The sequence below is a fragment of the Macrobrachium nipponense genome, chromosome 22, assembly GCF_015104395.2.
Source record: "Macrobrachium nipponense isolate FS-2020 chromosome 22, ASM1510439v2, whole genome shotgun sequence".
NCBI lineage: Eukaryota > Metazoa > Arthropoda > Malacostraca > Decapoda > Palaemonidae > Macrobrachium > Macrobrachium nipponense.
The window spans coordinates 46,862,104-46,880,102 of NC_087213.1; the positions used below are offsets into that span (position 1 = coordinate 46,862,104).

At 48.6% G+C, this 17,999-nt stretch overlaps 1 protein-coding gene across 1 annotated transcript in view; it reads left to right on the plus strand.

Annotated features, from left to right (window-relative positions):
• The window catches only part of LOC135198626 (deoxyribodipyrimidine photo-lyase-like), a 236,887-nt gene that overhangs the window by 68,466 nt on the left and 150,422 nt on the right, over positions 1 to 17,999 (plus strand).

Sequence of the window (17,999 nt, forward strand, 5' to 3'; positions counted from 1 at the left end):
AATAGAATCATGAAGTTGTGGAGATGTGATGCAGTGGTCCAGCCAGGAGGTTGTAATAGCGTCCGCTCTATTATGTACATATGAATAGGAGGAGGGAGGGAGGAGCATTACATCGCTAATTTGGAGAGCATGATTTTGACAGAAGCGAGTAAGTTCATTATAAAATTGTTTTGTGGGGTGAGAGTTAAGGTCCCCGATTATACAAATATGATCAGCAGGAGAATCATGAATAATACTGTGTAACTCCCCAAGGATCATGCAGTAATGATCAAAATTATTGTTATTTTCCCATGGCATATAAACATGTTTAGGAGAGGAATGTTCCGCTTGAGGCCAAAAATATTCCAAGAGATTATGTTTAATGTATCCATGGCTACTCACGAAGATGGGAGATGAATGCACTGATCCTTTGGGTGGATGGGGGGTTAGCCAGGGGGAGTGGGCAGTCACTCGCCGTGGGGGGTTGACTGGCACTTGCGGTGGAAATGACCCTGGTTGGAGTGTCAGTAAGTTCCCCTGGGGGTGGTTGATCCCGGAATAATTTATAGCTTGAAACTAATATATTAGGACCGAAATTCTCGCCTCTAAGAATGTCGAGGTGTTGAAATAGTCAGGTAATCCTGTAAGCCACTTTATGTTAAATCCTGCATGGGAGTTCGTGAGAGATGAGTGGGTCAGAGCCAGTGAGAAACTTGACTCTCTCCACTATGGCGTCTAGCGTCACCGATGAGCGCAGATTGTGAATTACTACATGACATTTCTTCTCAGGTGTCAGGCGAGGTGAAACACGAATGGTGGGCTCTGGTCCAGCGGCCAAACGAGAGGTTCTTCTCTTCTTTCTGCTTGTTTGTTTCTGCCAGCCGCCAGACCCCTCATGATCACTTTCATTTGCATCTACGATGGGGGGGTTGAGGGGGAGAGATAGGGTGGGGAGGATTACGAGGGCTAGTAATCGTCACCGGAGAAACGTCTTCCACCGGTGGCACTGGTGAGGGAGAAGAGGTTGGGAGACCAACAGTCCCCTCAGAACGGTCCATAGGAGATGGGGGCACTTCCGTGTTGCTGGGAGGCGAGGAAAAACTGGATGCCGCATTCATAGGTGTCTGGTGGCTATCTGTGCGATTGTCTATCGATCCCTGCACTCCTTTGAGCGCATCCCAGCTCCGTGTGAGGTTATTTGTTTCCACCGTTTTAAGACTGTTTAGGGATTCCTGTAGTCCTTTGATCACGTCCTAGATTCTTGATAATTTATCATTTGTCTCCTCAATTTTTTCTGATTTTTTTCCAATTATTTCTGAGAGAGATTTTGCTGTTTGGAAGGCAGTTTCTGCCATGTGGTACACCGCAGGTAGGCTTAGGTCACAGGTCCCATTTTGGAGGCAGATTGTCAAGGGTCATTGGCGTAGATTTCCACCGAGCATTGGTCCTTAGCCACTTAGTGATATACGATATCTTCTTGTTGAGAGGATAAGTTCTTCGCGGATCGTTCCTTGAGAATGCTCTCTGGTATCAAATCTTTGTTTTTCGTGTATGCAACGTTGATTTCCTCATTGGAGAAGGCATCATTGACAGATTGTATAGCGGACTCCACGTCGGAACGGTTCGATTGGTATTGTATATAGTAAAGACAATTGTTCGCGAGTACGGAACTTGTGTGTGGGGCACAGGCACCAGTAGGTGCCAGGGTCACTTGCGCAACCGTTGGAGGTTGGTCGGGTGACAATTTTGTGGTAAGGGAGTGGTCAAGCACTAACACATACACTGCATTCTTTTATCCATTTCCCTGGATCAATAGGCCTCGAGTAGCTGTGATTTGAAAGATTTCTAAGGCACTGATTGGAGCAGAAAGAATATTAGTATATTTGCAGTTTCGCAACACTCTCCGGCTTACACGCCGGGTATTAAGTGGAGACCCTATTAACACATTGTTTATTATAGGAGGTATAATCACCAAGGACGAAAAGCCCTTCTTTTCTGTGAAGAAACGCGAGAGAGACCTCCAACACGTCCGCCCCCCACACACACGATACAAGAAATACTGTACGTACATGTACATACATATGTATTAGGGCTTGTGCCTTGTATGATAAGGCGCCCTATGAGGTAATGTCAGACTTGCGATAATCTATACGCTAAGTCGGTTTGTATTGCACTTCCATCTTCAATGGAGTGTGTGGGGTTTGTAGATCACTTACGAAGTCGGTATTATCTTGTTGGTTATTACGACGATGTGTTAAACTCATGTTGGTTCGGTGAGGAGGTTCTTGTAGAAAACACGAAGTATAAAAAATTATATATTCTTCGGAAGTTTTACATGGTGAAGATCAGGTATGATTGTACAAGTCTTCTAATAACGATAGCTTGATCGCTTCTGCCAATGATGATGGCTACTTCTGTTCTTCTACATGATAAAGCTTAGGTAAAGAGGTACAGGTCTTCTAATGACGATAGCTAACTCTGTTCTGCCTGTCTACCATCTCTGTTACAAGTTATGAAGGAACAGACAGTAGTTCGAACATATGAACATACATACAAATGACATAGTTTCATACGAACACACAATCAAAATGAGACACGCTACAGATCACGTAGGCCGTTAGTTGTCTCAAGCAGGGAGCTTGAACTAATGTTTATAAACAATTGAATGACTACAGGTGACGGCATGTTATCTTAGCCTACATACTTATTGTATACGTCATCTTTAGCGTCTCTAGTCTGATCACATTCCTGCAAGCAATCTTTTATATATATGGACTAACATTCCATATTTTTATTATGTAAACACTTACATATGTAGTAAAATGTGGAACTTTACCTTTCGAGTGAGGCGATGCCCGAAAGTGGCGACAGAGGAGGAGGACAAATGGCAGAAAACATGAACGCTTAACTTTACAAAACACATTGAAAAATGGCAGAAAACATTACCATTAAACTTTACAAAACACATTAACAAATGGCAGAAAACATTAATACTCAACTTGTTCCGATACGTATACAAACCCTCGGTCCTTTAACAATAGGAAGGTACTTAGCGGCAGCTAAACCGGTCGTAAGCTTTGAACAAGGGGGTTCAATAGTTAACTACTTGTCCGGCAGTTGGTGGTCAGTCCGACTGCGAGGAGAGGATTCACTTTGCCTTTGGCCGCGCTGGTGGATGGACGTGTTGCTCCCCTCTCTGCCCGCTTCTGTCGTATGCTTGGTTTGTTTCACTGCGTGAAGACTTTTTTTGCTTTTCCTTTTACTGTGTACTAGTGCAAGGATATCACTAAGTACATGTGTGTTTTTTATTTTCATAAAGTGCTTCATTTGTGTAATGAAAATGGAATCACGAGAGCCGGAGAGACCTCCCCCTCCCCCCCCCCCATCAGCCGCAGAATTGTTCCCTGGTGTGGAGGGCCCTAAGCGGCGGGGCCTTTCGGTCCCTTTTGAAGTTGGCCCTCATGAATTTTGTACTCTGTGTAGGGGGCGGGAATGCTCTCGCACCGATACGTGATATATGTGTGTCTTGGTTGGAGGAGCAGTGGGAGTGCTATGGGGGTAGGAAGAAGCCGCGTAAACCGGCCAAGGAGTCATTGGAAGGATCTCCAGTTACTGCTCCTTCCCCTTTGGGAGAAGTATCTCGCTCCTTCTCCTCTCTCGATCAGTCGAGCATGGAGGGGGGGGGCCGAGGTACCCCGACATCCAGTTGTATTCGGGGTCTTCCGTTCGCTCGGGGTGGGACCTGTCCCCCCATTCCCGGCCGAGGGGATATCCCCCCACTGACTTGCCCGACTTTTCCTTCTTCAGGTTTGGCTGCCACGGGGGACAATCTCGGACGGGCCTGGTACTTGCTGGGACTCCAAGAGACACCGACGATTCGGGGGCTGCTGAGTCACCTGGCGAGAGGGGCCATGCCGGTAACCCACAGTCCGACCACCACGACTACCATGACAATGTCCACGCCGGGCTACGCTGCTCTGCCACACCTGGTCTTTACCCAGCACGCAGCTGCAGTGACCCCAACAGCTGCTGTGCAGGCACCGCTGCCGGAGATGAGGATGTCCGCGGTGTCGCCGCCACCTGGGTTCGCCGCTCTTGCTCCAGCCCCTGACTTTTGGTGTCCCAAGAGCTCACCTCTGGATGTGCCTCTTGTGCAGAGGATGCCGCTGGTTCCTGCCCCGACTCCTGTTCCTGACTGCGATGCCGCTCCAGCCCTAGTGCCAGTACCTGCCGCTGTCGTTCCTGCCCTGGGGTGTTGCTGCTCCCACCTCAGGTCCTTCCGGACAGGTGCAGTCGGGCCCTGTTGCTTTGGCAACTGCCCTGGCTCTGTACTGGATGGAAGACCTGACAGTGGTCCTGAAGAAGCTGACGAGGAAGAAGAGGAGGAAGGTGTCATCTTCGTCTTCGTCTTCTTCGTCATCGTCTTCTGCCGCCGCTTCCCCTTCGACTTCTAAGGCCCCACAGCCTAAGAAGAAGAAGGTTGCCTCCTTCCCCCCTAAGAAGGCTCGTTCTGAGACTTCTAAGGGCCTGTCCCACTCCGGTGGTACGGGTGGGACTTTCGTTGGTCCTCCTGTTCCTTCGCCTGTCTCTCCGTCCGCAAGGAAGAAGAAGACGGGGACCGGAGGAGCACCGACTACCACCGGTACCTTCTTACCTGGCGCCAGAGGTTCTGCCTCGGCGCCAGGTACCGTCTCGGCCTCTCGCTCGCAAGAGGTACCGAGTGTACGGGTGACCGTGCAGCCAAGACCCAGGCAACCGAGTCTGCTCGGCGCCAGGATCCAGGCATGGGGCGGAAGACTGGCGGGGGTCACTCAGGTGACTCCCACCAGACCGGCGATCGCTCTTGCGGCAATCCGCTGGTACCCAGGGCTGACGCAACGGTCCCAGACCGGCCGCGGGCTGAGGCTAGGAAGTGGTCCCCTCGGTCGCCTGAACCAACCTTGGCTGGTCCAAGCGGCGTGGCGTGCCGTGAGGATAGGCCTCGCTCCCGCCACGACAACGGACTCTCCAGGTCCCCTGACCGCCGCTCCTACCGGGGCCGGGCGGAGAGGGGGACCAGCAGCAGATCTTCTGATGCTCGGGACTGTCGCCGCTGTTCTCGGTCCAGCCGCTCGACCAGGGAGAGCCGTTCGACCAGGCCTGCAGCTCGATCGCCACCGCGGGTTGGCGATCGCCAGCAGCCCCCTCAGCACACCGGTCCTGGCGGTGGGCACAGGGGGGAGCGTCAGGTCTCCCTCTCCGATCCCTTCAACTTCCTCGGGCTACACCGGGAAGAGTGAGGCTATCAGAAGTGATCGCGAAGGTTGCGCCCTCCTGCCACGACGCCCTACAGGGGAGGAGACCATGAGGGGTCTGTTGCGGTTCCTCCTGTGGAAGGAGGAGGATCTCAGGAGGCGTTCTCGCTGGAGGGGCTTGATGGTCCGACTCCGCAGGATGCAGTCACTCCCGAGATCCAGAGGTCGTTTGCTGAGGTTGTTGCGCTGATTTGTCAGCACAACGACCCCGGGGAAGGATCGCCGCTCCCACCTTGCGAGCCTACATCAGGCTTGGAGGCGTCCTGGGAACCTGAGAAGGAACCCAGGACGACGGTGGGTCTGCCGCAATCGGCCTTGGCTGACAGCGTACTGAGCCAGGTGGGCGCTCTTGTCTCTGGACAGGAAGGTTCGCTTCGGTCTGGTAGGTCTTCCAAGCTCCTTCCCCCACCTCTACTGCAACAGAGGTGATTCTACGTGCCTTCGGAAGACCCTCTGCCACCCAAACAGGTTAACCCGGAGCTAGCTAGGCTAACTCCGGGGGTGTCTCTGCAGAAGCTCCTGTCGGAGAACCTCTGGTTCTCGCAGCAAGAGGCACTCGCCTTAGAATCTACCGCCATGGCAGCATTCCAAGCAGTCTCATAGATCGACCTGTGTTCCCTCACAGTGTCGAAGGCCGCGGCCTCCATAGGGAACATTTCTCCTGAAGGGGACCCGGCTTTTGTGAGACTGTGCCAGTCTGGAGGTAGGGCCATCTCCTACCTGGCCCACCAGATGGCTAACCTGTGGGCCAACCTGGTTCTCCGGTGTAGAGATGTTGTCCTCACCCGAGTGACCAGGGCAGCTGGGCAAGAGGCGGCCCTGGATCTTTGGAACGGACCGGTGCGGAGTTCCTCCTCTCTCTTCCCCAGAGAGATGGTGGACACTGCGGTGGAACAATGGCGCATTGACGCTAGTAACCGCCTGGTCCACCAGGCAGTCTCGAAGGTGGCCGGGCAACCTCAGACGACTGCGGCTAAGCCCAAAAGTTTAGCTAGCGCCTCCTCTGCGGCTAAGACGATTGCCTCGTCGAAGCCGAGAGGAAAGACTGCCTTCGACTTCTTCGGTAAGGAGCGACCGTAACCAGCCCTCCTCCCAGTCCTTCTCTCGAGGAGGATTTGGGAAGAAGAAGTCGAAGAGAGGCGGGAAACGCTAGGGACGGCGTTCCCCCTCACCTGCTACTGGAAGTTGGGGGGGTTGCCTGGCGAGCCATTGGGCAACATGGCAGCGCTTTGGAGCAGAGACTTTGATAGTAAACGTCCTTCGGGAGGGATATCTACTACCCTTCGAGTCTCAGCCACCCCTCACCTCCAACCCGGTCCAACTGCAAACGTACGTTCTCTGGTTCGACCTAGGATGTAGCGCTTCGGCAGGAAGTAGAAGCCATGCTGAGCAAACATGCTGTGGAGATCGTATTGGCTTTTACAGTCGACTTTTCCTGGTGAAGTCCTCTGGGGGCTGGCGCCCGGTGATAGAACTCTCTCCCTTGAACCAGTTCGTTCGCCAGGCTCGGTTCACGATGGAAACAGCACGATCAGTGCTCGATTCCATTAGGGAGAACGACTTCATGCTCTCTGTGGATCTGAAGGACACGTATTTCCAAATACCCATCCATCAATCCTCCTGGAAGTACCTCCGCTTCATCCTCAACGGGGTGGTGTACCAATTCAGGGCACTTTGTTTCGGTCTCTCAGCCACCCCACAGGTGTTCACACGAGTGTTCACGCTGGTGTCCGTTTGGGCCCACTCGGTAGGCATACGTCTCTTGAGGTATCTCGACGATTGGTTTGTCCTGTGAGGCACCCGCTCGCAGTTGCTGCAGGACAGGGATCGACTCCTCGAATTCTGCCATGATCTTGGGATTGTAGTGAATTACGAGAAGTCAGATCTCGAACCCAAGCAGAGGATGAAGTACCTGGGCATGCTAATCGACACGGTAGCAGGGCGAGTCTTCCCTGCAGATTCGCGGATCAGCAGGTTCAGGGAGGCAGCAGAACAGTTCCTGTCCCTTCAGGAGCAACCAGCTCAGCAGTGGCAAGTCGTGATCGGCCACCTGTCGTCGCTCGAGAAGCTAGTCCCTCACGGGCGTCATCACCTGCGGTCCCTTCAGTGGAAACTAAAGGAGTGTTGGTCACAGGCAAGGGACCCTCTTTTCTTCCCTGTGTCCCTCACGGAGGAAGTGAGGCAGGACCTAGCCTGGTGGCTGGATGACGGGAACCTCTTAAGAGGAGTGCCTCTTCGCACTCCCCCCCGGAGATGCTGCTCTTCTCAGACACATCGACCAAGGGATGGGGCGCACACCTGGAGGAGTTGCTGGTTGCAGGTGTGTGGGATCATCACGACAAGCACCTTCACATCAACGTCCTGGAGCTCAAGGCAGCGTTCCTCGCTCTACAAGAGTTCCAGGATCGTCTGGTGGGACACTCAGTGGTGTTGATGAGCGATAACACCACGGTAGTGGCGTAAGTCAACAAGCAGGTTGGCCTAGTGTCTCTTCCGCTGCACCAGTTGACGTTGCAGGTGCACGAGTGAGCCGTAGCACGCTCAGTAGAGCTGTCAGCCCACTACATTCCAGGCAAGGAATGTGGTAGCTGACAAGCTCAGCCGTCGGGATCAGGTGATAGGAACCGAGTGGTCCCTTCACCCAGACATGGCGGAAAGGCTCTTCAACCTGTGGGGGCCTCCAGTCGTGGATCTGTTCGCCACCCGGCACAACAGAAAACTCCAGGTTTCTCCTGTACCAGCCGCATGTAGAACGGTACCACCGGTCCGTCGAGTCCCTGTGTCTTCACGGCTGGCTGTTATCCACCTTCTCTTGTGAGGGAGAGGCTTTTCTCGCAGCGCAGCAACAGAGATGGCTGGATACCTCAGAGAGTCCTATGCAGTTGTATACCAGGGGAAGTGGTCTGTCTTTTGTGGTTGGTGTCATGGACGGGGTCTCTCTCCTCTCAGAGCCACTCTTCAGCACGTAGCGGATTTCCTCGTCTTCTTTTGCCGAGAGAAGCTCCTCTCCGTCTCTGCAGTTAAAGGATATAGAGCGGCCCTGGCCCTAGTCCTTAAACTGCGAGGTGTGGACATCTCCCTCCAGATGAAGAGCTTCAAGAGGTCTTGCCCACCCAGGGAACTCAGCCCCCGTGGTGGGATGTGACTCCCGTCCTTAGGAGTTTGACTCGCAGACCCTTCGAGCCAAACCCTCAAGACCCTCTTCCTGCTGCCCCTGGCATCGGCGAAGAGAGTAGGGAAACTCCATGGTCTTTCCTGCGATGTCAAGCATTCCAGGGGATGGGGATCCGTGACGCTTGATTTTGACCCGAACTTCGTAGCGAAGACTCAGAATCCTTCGGTCTCTGACGACCAGTTCGAGTCTTTCACGATCCCCTCCCTGAAGGAATTCACTGACAATGATGCGGATGAGATGCTGCTTTGTCCTGTGATGGCGCTACGGTGCTATCTGAAGAGAATTTGGCACCTCAGGCCTGAGTGTCAACGCCTCTTCGTTATCACTGGGGTTACCAAGAAAGAAGTGTCCAAGAACACTTTCGTTCTGGCTGCGTGAGGTGATCTGGAGGGCGTACGACACGGCTGGTAGTGATGACACCCGTACCCTTTGTCCGAGAGCCCACGAAGTCAAGAGGTATTGGTCAACCCTTGTGTTCCGCAAGAACTTCTCCGTGGCGCAGGTACTGAAGGCAGGATATTACCCACAGGGCCTTGGACACTTTGTCCTTGGAACCTGTGGTGGCTGCTCAACAAGTTGTGTAGTGTACCCAGCACCTGAGGGACAGAACAGCATCGCTTCCTTGTGTGACTGCATGAATGGACGAGTGAAAGAGAGTGTGACTGGCTTCTCTTCCTCCTTCGTTCGTCTCCTCTACCTGTGGGCAGAGGGCCGCGGTCTTCACTAAACTGAACAGGAGGCCGATGCAGGTAAACTACACAACCGAGCGCCATCCTATCCCTTTCAGTAGGGATAGGAGTATATATCCGCCACTCCCCCCATCAAAGGGGGGAGAGTGGAAGCCAACAAGAGACAAACCCATGACTTCATTTTGGCTCTTGAAGTAGGAACAGTTCTTGCCTTTTGCTATTTATAAGAGGTACGCTTGCCTCCCTCTTATAAATTTGGTCCAGAAGTCTGACCACTGATCCTGCGGTACACACCCTGATCAGTTGGGCAGAGGCTAGGATCCCTCCATTTGCTCTTACGACCAGGGAGCGATCCAAGGTAGGACGAGCCCCAGTCTGTTCATAAGACTCAGATTCCACCCACCAAGAAGTGAGTCTTCCTATTGTTAAAGGACCGAGGGTTTGTATATGTATCGGAACAAATAACAATGTTGAAAATTGTATTTTTCCTAACTTTACAAACCTGAGGTCCTTAACGCATAGTCCCACCTCATGCCACCCCTTACTCTGCGTTTCCTCGCAGTCGGACTGACCACCAACTGCCGGACAAGTAGTTAACTACCGAACCCCCTTGTTCGAAGCTTAAGACTGGTTCAGCTGCCGCTAAGTACCTTCCTATTGTTAAAGGACCTCAGGTTTGTATAGTTAGGAAAAATACAATTTTCGACATTGTTATTTTACAAAAAACTTAGAATTAAATTTTTTTATTTTTTTTATTTTATTACATTTTTTTTGCTTTTTTATACTTTTTTTATATATACAAAATTTCAATTTCTTCACCACTTTCAATTTTCTGTTTTTTCGTATCACTCGGACCTTTCTGTTTGCTTACTACTAAAGGCCTCTTTAAAAAATAACTATCCAAGGAAGATTGCTTCTGCCTGCTTTTCAAAATGTTCCTGAAACGACTCGGGCAAACGTCATCGAACTGCGCAAGCATATGACCTGTGTAAGCCTTTTCGGGGTGTCTCTTTTCTACAAATGATTGCACATTATGAAAAGCAGCTAGAGCATCCTTAATTTCTGCCGTTGTCATAGGATCCTCCTCGCCGCTGCTAGAGAACTCTTCTTGAATAACGTTATGTTGCATGGCCTCCAACTCCTTCAGGTCATCCGTCGTAAGTTCCTCTTGGTGCTCCTCGAGAAGGTCATTGATGTCGTCCTCGTCAACGACCAGCCCCATAGACTTCCCAAGTGCAACGATCTCGTCAAGATCTGGTTGCGAAATAGTTTCAGGATCGTCAACTGTTTCTGATCGCATCAGCTTCGCCCACGTTGAATCCCTCAAAGTCTCGGGCGGATTCAGCGTCAGGCCAGAGTTTCCACCACGAAGAATTCGAGGTTCGCCTAGAAACCTCCTACCAAGCTTGATCGATGAGTTGGATGCATATGACAACATTGAAATGCTCTTTCCAAAATTCATGCAAGGTGAGGATTGTGATATCGGTGATGTCGAAACATCTCTTGAAAAGATGTTTTGTATACAGTTTCTTGAAGTTCTATATCACTTGCTGGTCCATGGGCTGGAGGAGAGGGGTGGTTTTAGGCGGAAGATAAAAAAACCTTGATAAAAGAATACTCCGCTTGGATATCTTCCTCGAGGCTTGGAGGCGGGTGAGCAGGGGCATTGTCCAACAACAACAGACATTTCAGAGGGAGGCGCTTCTCTTCCAAGAATTTCTTCACTGTTGGGCCGAAACACAGATTTACTAACTTGGTGAACAAAAGTCTCATTATCCAGGCTTTTGCATTATCCCTCCACATCACCGGAAGCTTCTCCTTAGCACTGTGGGCCTTGAAGGCTCGAGGAGTCTCGGAATGATAGACAAGTTGGGGCTTCACCTTACAATCCCCACTGGTGTTGGAACAAAGTGCGAGCGTAAGCCTGTCTTTCATAGGCTTATGCCTGGGTAGCTTCTTCTCTTCCTCAGTGATGTACATCCGACGAGGCCTTTTTTTCCTGTAGCCTTCCTTGATCGTCATCTCGCCAAACGTCTTAATAAAGGCTTGGGACGCTTTCGTGTCCAAGCTGGCAGCCTCCCCATACCCCACCACCGAATGGATGCCAGTCCTTTCATGGAATTTATCAAACCACCCCCGAGAAGCCTTGAAGTCTGGGGTTGCCGTCGATGTCCCTTCTCGTGTGTCGTCATCGGCCTGGGCACTCAGATCACCGAAAATAGTGCTGGCCTTGTGGCAGATTACCTTCTCGGTTATTTCTTGTACCCTGTACACTAATACACTTTATTTACAGGTACAGTAAAGGTTAGGTTAGGTATTGCATGGTCCAAATTGTTGTATTTCATTGTTTATTGGTCTATTTAGCTTTATTATTAAATGTACTGGGGTGTTTTTGTAGGGCTTGGAACGAATTAGGCAATTTACACGTAAAATGTAGTTCTAGATACGAAAAAATCAGGTTACGAAGGCCGCTTCGGAATGGATTAATTTCGTATCTGAGGCACTGTATGTCATTGGGTTAAACATTCATTGAATGTATACTGTAGTATAATATATCTAATGATATCACAATTATGTTAGCTACAGTAACCTCATTTTTCATACATTCAACTTACCTGTCAGGTATATACATAGCTATCGACTCCGTCGTCCCGACAGAAATTCGAATTTCGCGGCACACGTACAGGTACGGTCAGGTGATCTACCGGCCTGCCGCTGGGTGGCAGGACTAGGAACCATTCCCGTTTTCTAATCAGATTCTCTCTGTCGCTGGGAATGTAAACATATGTTTACTTTCCCTCCTGATTTGATTTTCGTGTTTCATCGCCATCGATCTTCTGGGCCAACTTTTACAGGGAAGTACCCTGGGATCGGTGGTTCGGCATACGCTTTTAATAACTTTTTTAATAACTTTTAATGAATTAACTTCGAAGTTTTCGAAGAATAGAGGATGTGTAACTACCGAAGTTTCGTTACGGTAGACAATTACATAGTTTGCAAGAAAGGGAAATATAAATATTTATTCATTGATTAAAGTGTAATAAAGTTTAGAATTTGATTTGATTGGAAAAGGAAAAAAAGGTAACTTTCCTATTTGATTTGGGAAGCAAAAAACAAAAAATAGAAACTAGATATGTTTTTTTTAAGAAGCTCTTTAATAGCTCTCGTTCTGACGAGCAGTTAGAATATTAACAGTACTAGTAGTGTAGTTTTCCTCATCACCTTCTTACTTCACAGAAACTACAAATTCATTTGCAATTTGAAGATAAAGGAATGTAGCTCAAGATACGAGCTATTATAAGGTAAGAAGTGATTATAGTGTTCCCCATTGCAATAGAGGGTGCGTCTGATCGGCTCTTGTCTCGCTCCCAGGTCTAGACCTCTTCCAAGCTCACAGGCCCAGAGGAGAAGGAATGTCGAAAGCCTTACGGAGGTTACAGAGAATCCCCACCGATCAGGCGTCCCCTCGGCAGGTTCTGTAGGACGTCCCAGACTGCCAGGGATAGCCATTGGAAAGGCATCCTAATTCAATGTGTTCCCTTATTATTATCGTCTTGACGAATAAGGAGAAGAAACATTCAACGGCGTAGATTAAATGAAGATGCAAGATAATCTCGTCTGGCTATCGGAACCTCAGAAGAGACGGAGAAAGGAAGACATCATTCGATAACAGTTGCGGTAGAGGCATTGCCCTATCCGGGTTCGTCCCCCGTACAGCTGGACGGGGGGGGGGCTCTATCCCATGGGGGTTTGAAATAGTTATTTCAATAAATTCCTCATCGGTACGTGTATATGAAAATATATCTATTCTGAGAAGAACGAATTAGATATTAAAGAATATTTGTTGATCGAATGAATTATATGGATCTCGTTTAGTGATTACACATATATATATAACTTTTAAGCTTCTAGCTCCTTGGGGCATGAAGCTCCGGTAACGAGGCTCAATGCGCCTAAAGCGTCTGAAACAAGGCGCAAAGCGCCTGAAACGAGGCGCAAAGCACCTGAAGGGCCTGAATATAGGCGCAAAGCGCCTGAAGCACTATGAACCAGGATCTTCATCGAAATGGAAGTCCTTTCTCATTCAGAAGAAAGGGAGGGCTATGTCGAAATGGAAGTATTGTCGAATTCTAAGCAAGAACAAATGTACAAGTGATCGGAACCTTCCGCACACAGAACCTTCCGCACAAGCGGAACCTTCCAGAAGGCGGAAGATTCCAGATTCAAATAATCTTCCAGACGTACAGAACTTCCAGGCGAGGATCGCCTTTCAGATGCTCAGAACTTTCCAACAAGAAAACTTTCCAAGCGCGATACGTCTGCTAGGATCCAGGAGTATTCGGAACGCGATACTCCTGCCAGGCACCAGGAGTATTCCGACGAGCACGATACTCAACTCCCCAGGCGCCAGGAGTATTCGGAACGTGATACTCCTACCAGGCGGCCAGGAGTATTCCGATCACGATAACTCTCCTCCCTAGGGAAAGCGATACTTCTTTGCCAAGGCGCCAGCGGGAGTATTGCCGAGGCACGATACGCCTCCCAGGCGACAGGAAAAGTATTCGGGAGCGACGGATCACTCCTTACCAGGCGCCAGGAGTATTCCACCGAGGGACGAGGACGAGAGAATTCCGATCGCGATAACTCCCTCCCAGGCGCCAGGAGTATTCTAGGCAAGATCTCTTGCTTAGCGCCAGGCACTTTCTCCTACAAGAAGAGCCTGACAAACCGCCAAGAGTCCTCCAAGCGAAAGGTGAAAGACATTCGAGGCTTCTCCTGATAGGGACGGGAGTTGTCGCACAGGCGGCCGTCGCCCTTGTCAGGATCGTCTTAATGCAATAAAGGCAAGAGCAAGTTCGGCTTTTTCCAGGCAGGGACTCAAGATATAGACAGGCTGCCGTAGCCCTTGTCAGGTTAGAGTCGGTACTGCTAAAAGCCCTTCACCTTTCGAAAGGAAGCGCTCTCCTCCGGTTGCTCAATCTTCTCCCAACTTGAGGAATGGAAGATAGAGCAGAATTGTGAGAATTAGTTCAGTATTAGTAAGAGGATATTAAAATCATCCTTCTTCTAAAAAATAATGCAACCAACCATTTACAGAAAGAGGGGCAATCGTTTGGAAGTTGAACAAGATTCGTACGAGCTCTCATTCATTGATTAGAGGCTCTTCCAGATAAGAAAGGCGTAAAATACGGACTTATCTCCAAGATAATAAAAGCTGGAGAGATTCTCTTCGATCCTCGGTTGTCATTTGCGATCTCTTTCGACTAATACTCATTCGGGATTATTGACGAAAAGAACGAAGAGAGTAAGATTTCCATTCTTTCTCTGCATGTCGGAAAGGCTTGCTGTATACGACTACTGAATGACAAGTCATATACGCATACCAGTGTTGCCTTTCTGGTTCGCTACGGAATTATCTATATCCTTACAGGATTTTCCTAGTAAGGACTTCGCTTAAAAGGTTTGTTACGACAATACCTACTCAGCTTCGGTATTTAACAAAGGTTGTTTGGCTTTAAATTTGCATTATTGAGAGCTTTCTTAGACTCGAGAATAATTTTTTTTATTATATCCATTCATTGAAGGTAGTAACTGGCAACTTCAGAATGATGCAGCCAGGCAGTGAACGAGACGGCTGTAATTGTGAGCCAATCCAGTACCATCCGGTTCTCGTCGTGAACGGTTGGTTACATCTCTCTCTCCCTAAGGGATCGGAATGCTTCACCGTATATTCCCCCTACAATCAGGGACTTATCCACGAATTGAGGGGATTTTTAGGCAAACATGAATAACATCGTATTCATTTTGCTAAGGATCTCTCTCTGCCTCGGCGAGGAAAGAATGTAGTAGAAAATTCACCTTAAGATAACGTACGGTTTAAGCCTTATGCACACACCGTGGTTAATTACAGAGTTCCTACTATCCTTACAAGAGTTTCCTAGATGAATGCTGTTTACCACAATGTGACGGTATTATAAATTATTTTAATTCGGCAGAGCACGATTTAACCTATTTGGAAACAGACACGGAATGTAACGATCCTTACCAGGTTCGATGCGGGATTTTGCACGTCCGTGAGAACCTTTTTGATCGACGATAATAACTGTTAACGTATGTTTAACATTTATTGGAAAGAGTTGTCAGACCCTGCGGAAAGTATTCACAGATCTCTTCGCAAGACAGAAGATGAACGAGCTTCTTATAGATTGCTTCCGTTTCCTCGAAACAAGAGAGGTAGCAAGATACGCCACCATCTTTAATTTAAATAGGGGAATAAACTTTAGTCTTTTTTTCCCCTAGTTATATATATTCTTAACAGATATTAAAATAAATGGGCGTCAAAGGAAGAAGATGAATGCATCATTTTGGCAATAAAAAGGTTGGATTCACAGAGGTCACGTTCTTCTTTCAGCATGTGTCGGAAGGTTTTTCTTAAGAGAGTAGAGATTTTATCGGAATCTATTATAAATATTGGACCTGAAAAACCTATCCACTCTGAGTCTGTCTGCGTGCAGACTGACCAGAAGTAAATATGAATGAGAGGATTTTTCAAGGGAAACTTGATAATTCCTTTAAATGTGTTAAAGACATAGAATTGCTGCAGATCGTGCTAGATGGAAAGGGGAAACTGTCCTCTTCCGATACCTCTGTGAACCACATAATGGTTTTCTTCCCTTTCAGAGGGAAGAATCACCTTGGTATTTTATGCTATCAATGAACACAGTAAAAAGATATACTCTGTCTCGACAAAGAATATTAGAGATAGTAGAGAATTAAGATCTCGGGATCTTATACAATACCTCTATACGATAAGAGTAAGAGATCTTATACTTAGAATGGGATCCTAATTGGGCCTCAGATTCCGTGTTCCGACAAGATGGAACTGCTCCTAATCAAATGTTTCTCTTGGTCCTAAACGATCAAAAGGACAAGTGAAATTTTGGGCTTTAGAATCTGGAATCAAATTCTATGAAGACTCGGCAATGGGTTCTGGCCAGCATAGTATGTTTGGCAAAAGAACTAAAGCCTTTTATTCCTGGATCAACGCTTTCAGATAGAGGTTTCGTTGTCCGGGTAATGTATTGACATTGTCATCTACAGAAGAAGACAGGTTAAACGTTTACTGACAGAGTCTTTGGAACGCGATGAGGGCTCAAACTACTTCCCAAAAGGGTCAGAGAGATACATTCAAGAGCTAGAAATCAGGAGTCCTACCAATTTCAGCTCAGAATCTCTTTAAGCTTCCAGGCTCCTTCCCTTCCTTCGGGCAAGGATAGGGAAGCTTCTGCAACGAGAAAACTCAACAACATTTAGGAGGAGAACTTGTTAGAAACGGAAGTATTCAATAAGGATCCTCCTCGGAGGAAGACTTGTCTCTCGGACTTTTAGACCTCTACCTATCGTACTGGATGTAGCCTGACTAAATTTTGATGAATGTGCAGGAGCAATTAGCGTCTTTGGTAGGAGTACTTTCTAAAGAGCCTACTCGTAAAAAGGATGACAGGCTTCCGATTAAGAGATCCAAATACCGATCTCCTGTCGGGCGCGACGAACCCTACAGGGGAGTTGTCGCACAAGCGGCCATCTCTGGGGGGAGCGGTGCGTTAGGCAGGCGAGACGTGGGGGAAAGGAAGTAACTCCTGCCAAGCGTCTGGCGCCAACTAGGAGCCAGGCGCCAAGTAGGCGCAAAGAGCCTGACTTTACTGTAGATCGTTCTAGGCCCAGATCTTCATCCAAGCAACAAGAGCCACTGGAGAAGAGAGAACTCCTGATAGGAGTATAGCGCCCGCTAAGCGCAATATACTTGCCATTCGAAAGGCGCATTCCATGAGTGATACTCCTACCAAGCCACAGGAGTATTCAGAACTAGATGCGCCTTCCATAGGTCAGGAGTATTTGGGAAGAGATACTCCTGCCAGGCGCCTTGAGTATCTAATGACCTCGATACTCCTCCCAGGCGCCAGGAGTATTCTAGACTTTTTACTCCTACCAGGCGCCAGGAGTATTCGAAGCGCGATGTGCCTACCAAGCGCCAGGAGTATTCTGAGCTTAATGCTCCTAACAGGCGCCAGGAGTATTTGAGCGAGATGCGCCTTCCAGACGGCAGGAGTATTCGAGGAGTGTTACGACTGTCAGGCGCCAGGAGTATTCCAAACAGGATACTCCTTGCGCCAGCAGGCGCGAGGCGCCAGCCAGGCGCAAGCCAGGCACTAGGCTTCATCCAGATGAGATCCAGTTCAAAGAAAGTTCCTAGTCTTCTTTGAAACAATGGTGATCTCTAAAGCACTTCATAAGTGACTTGATGATACCTTCAAACAGCTGAGAATTTAAAAGCTCATGAAGTGCGAGCTTTTGCAAATTCTTGTTCTTTTCGTAACAATATGTCAGGAAGACATATTAGCTTTAACATATGAGAGATGCAACTATGTGTTGACTGCTCATTACACGAAGGACTTCAAGTTAACCTACGGGAGATCCTTCTCTCTTGGTTTATACGTATCAGCGGATACGTTGCTGGGATAAGGAGCCGACACTGATCCTTTAATAAATGAGTTGAATTTATTTTAGCTTAGTGATTTTTTTTGTTTTTTTTTGAGGTTTGAAAACAGTTTGGGGATAACTCTTTTTCAATTTTAGCGCGAACCCTCATGTTAGGAACAGGTGATCGGGATCGGTGTTGCGCTCCTTAGTTATGCCAATAGGCATAGGCATGTTGTCATATAAGCGGATTAGCACCCATTGACAAATGCCAATTAGGCTCGACCGAGTAAGTGGATAAGACCCCATCGGTAGACCCACAAGAACTCTTGGCCACAGATCCACTATCTTGCTAAGGCTCTTGAGACGAAGCAGACTCCTATG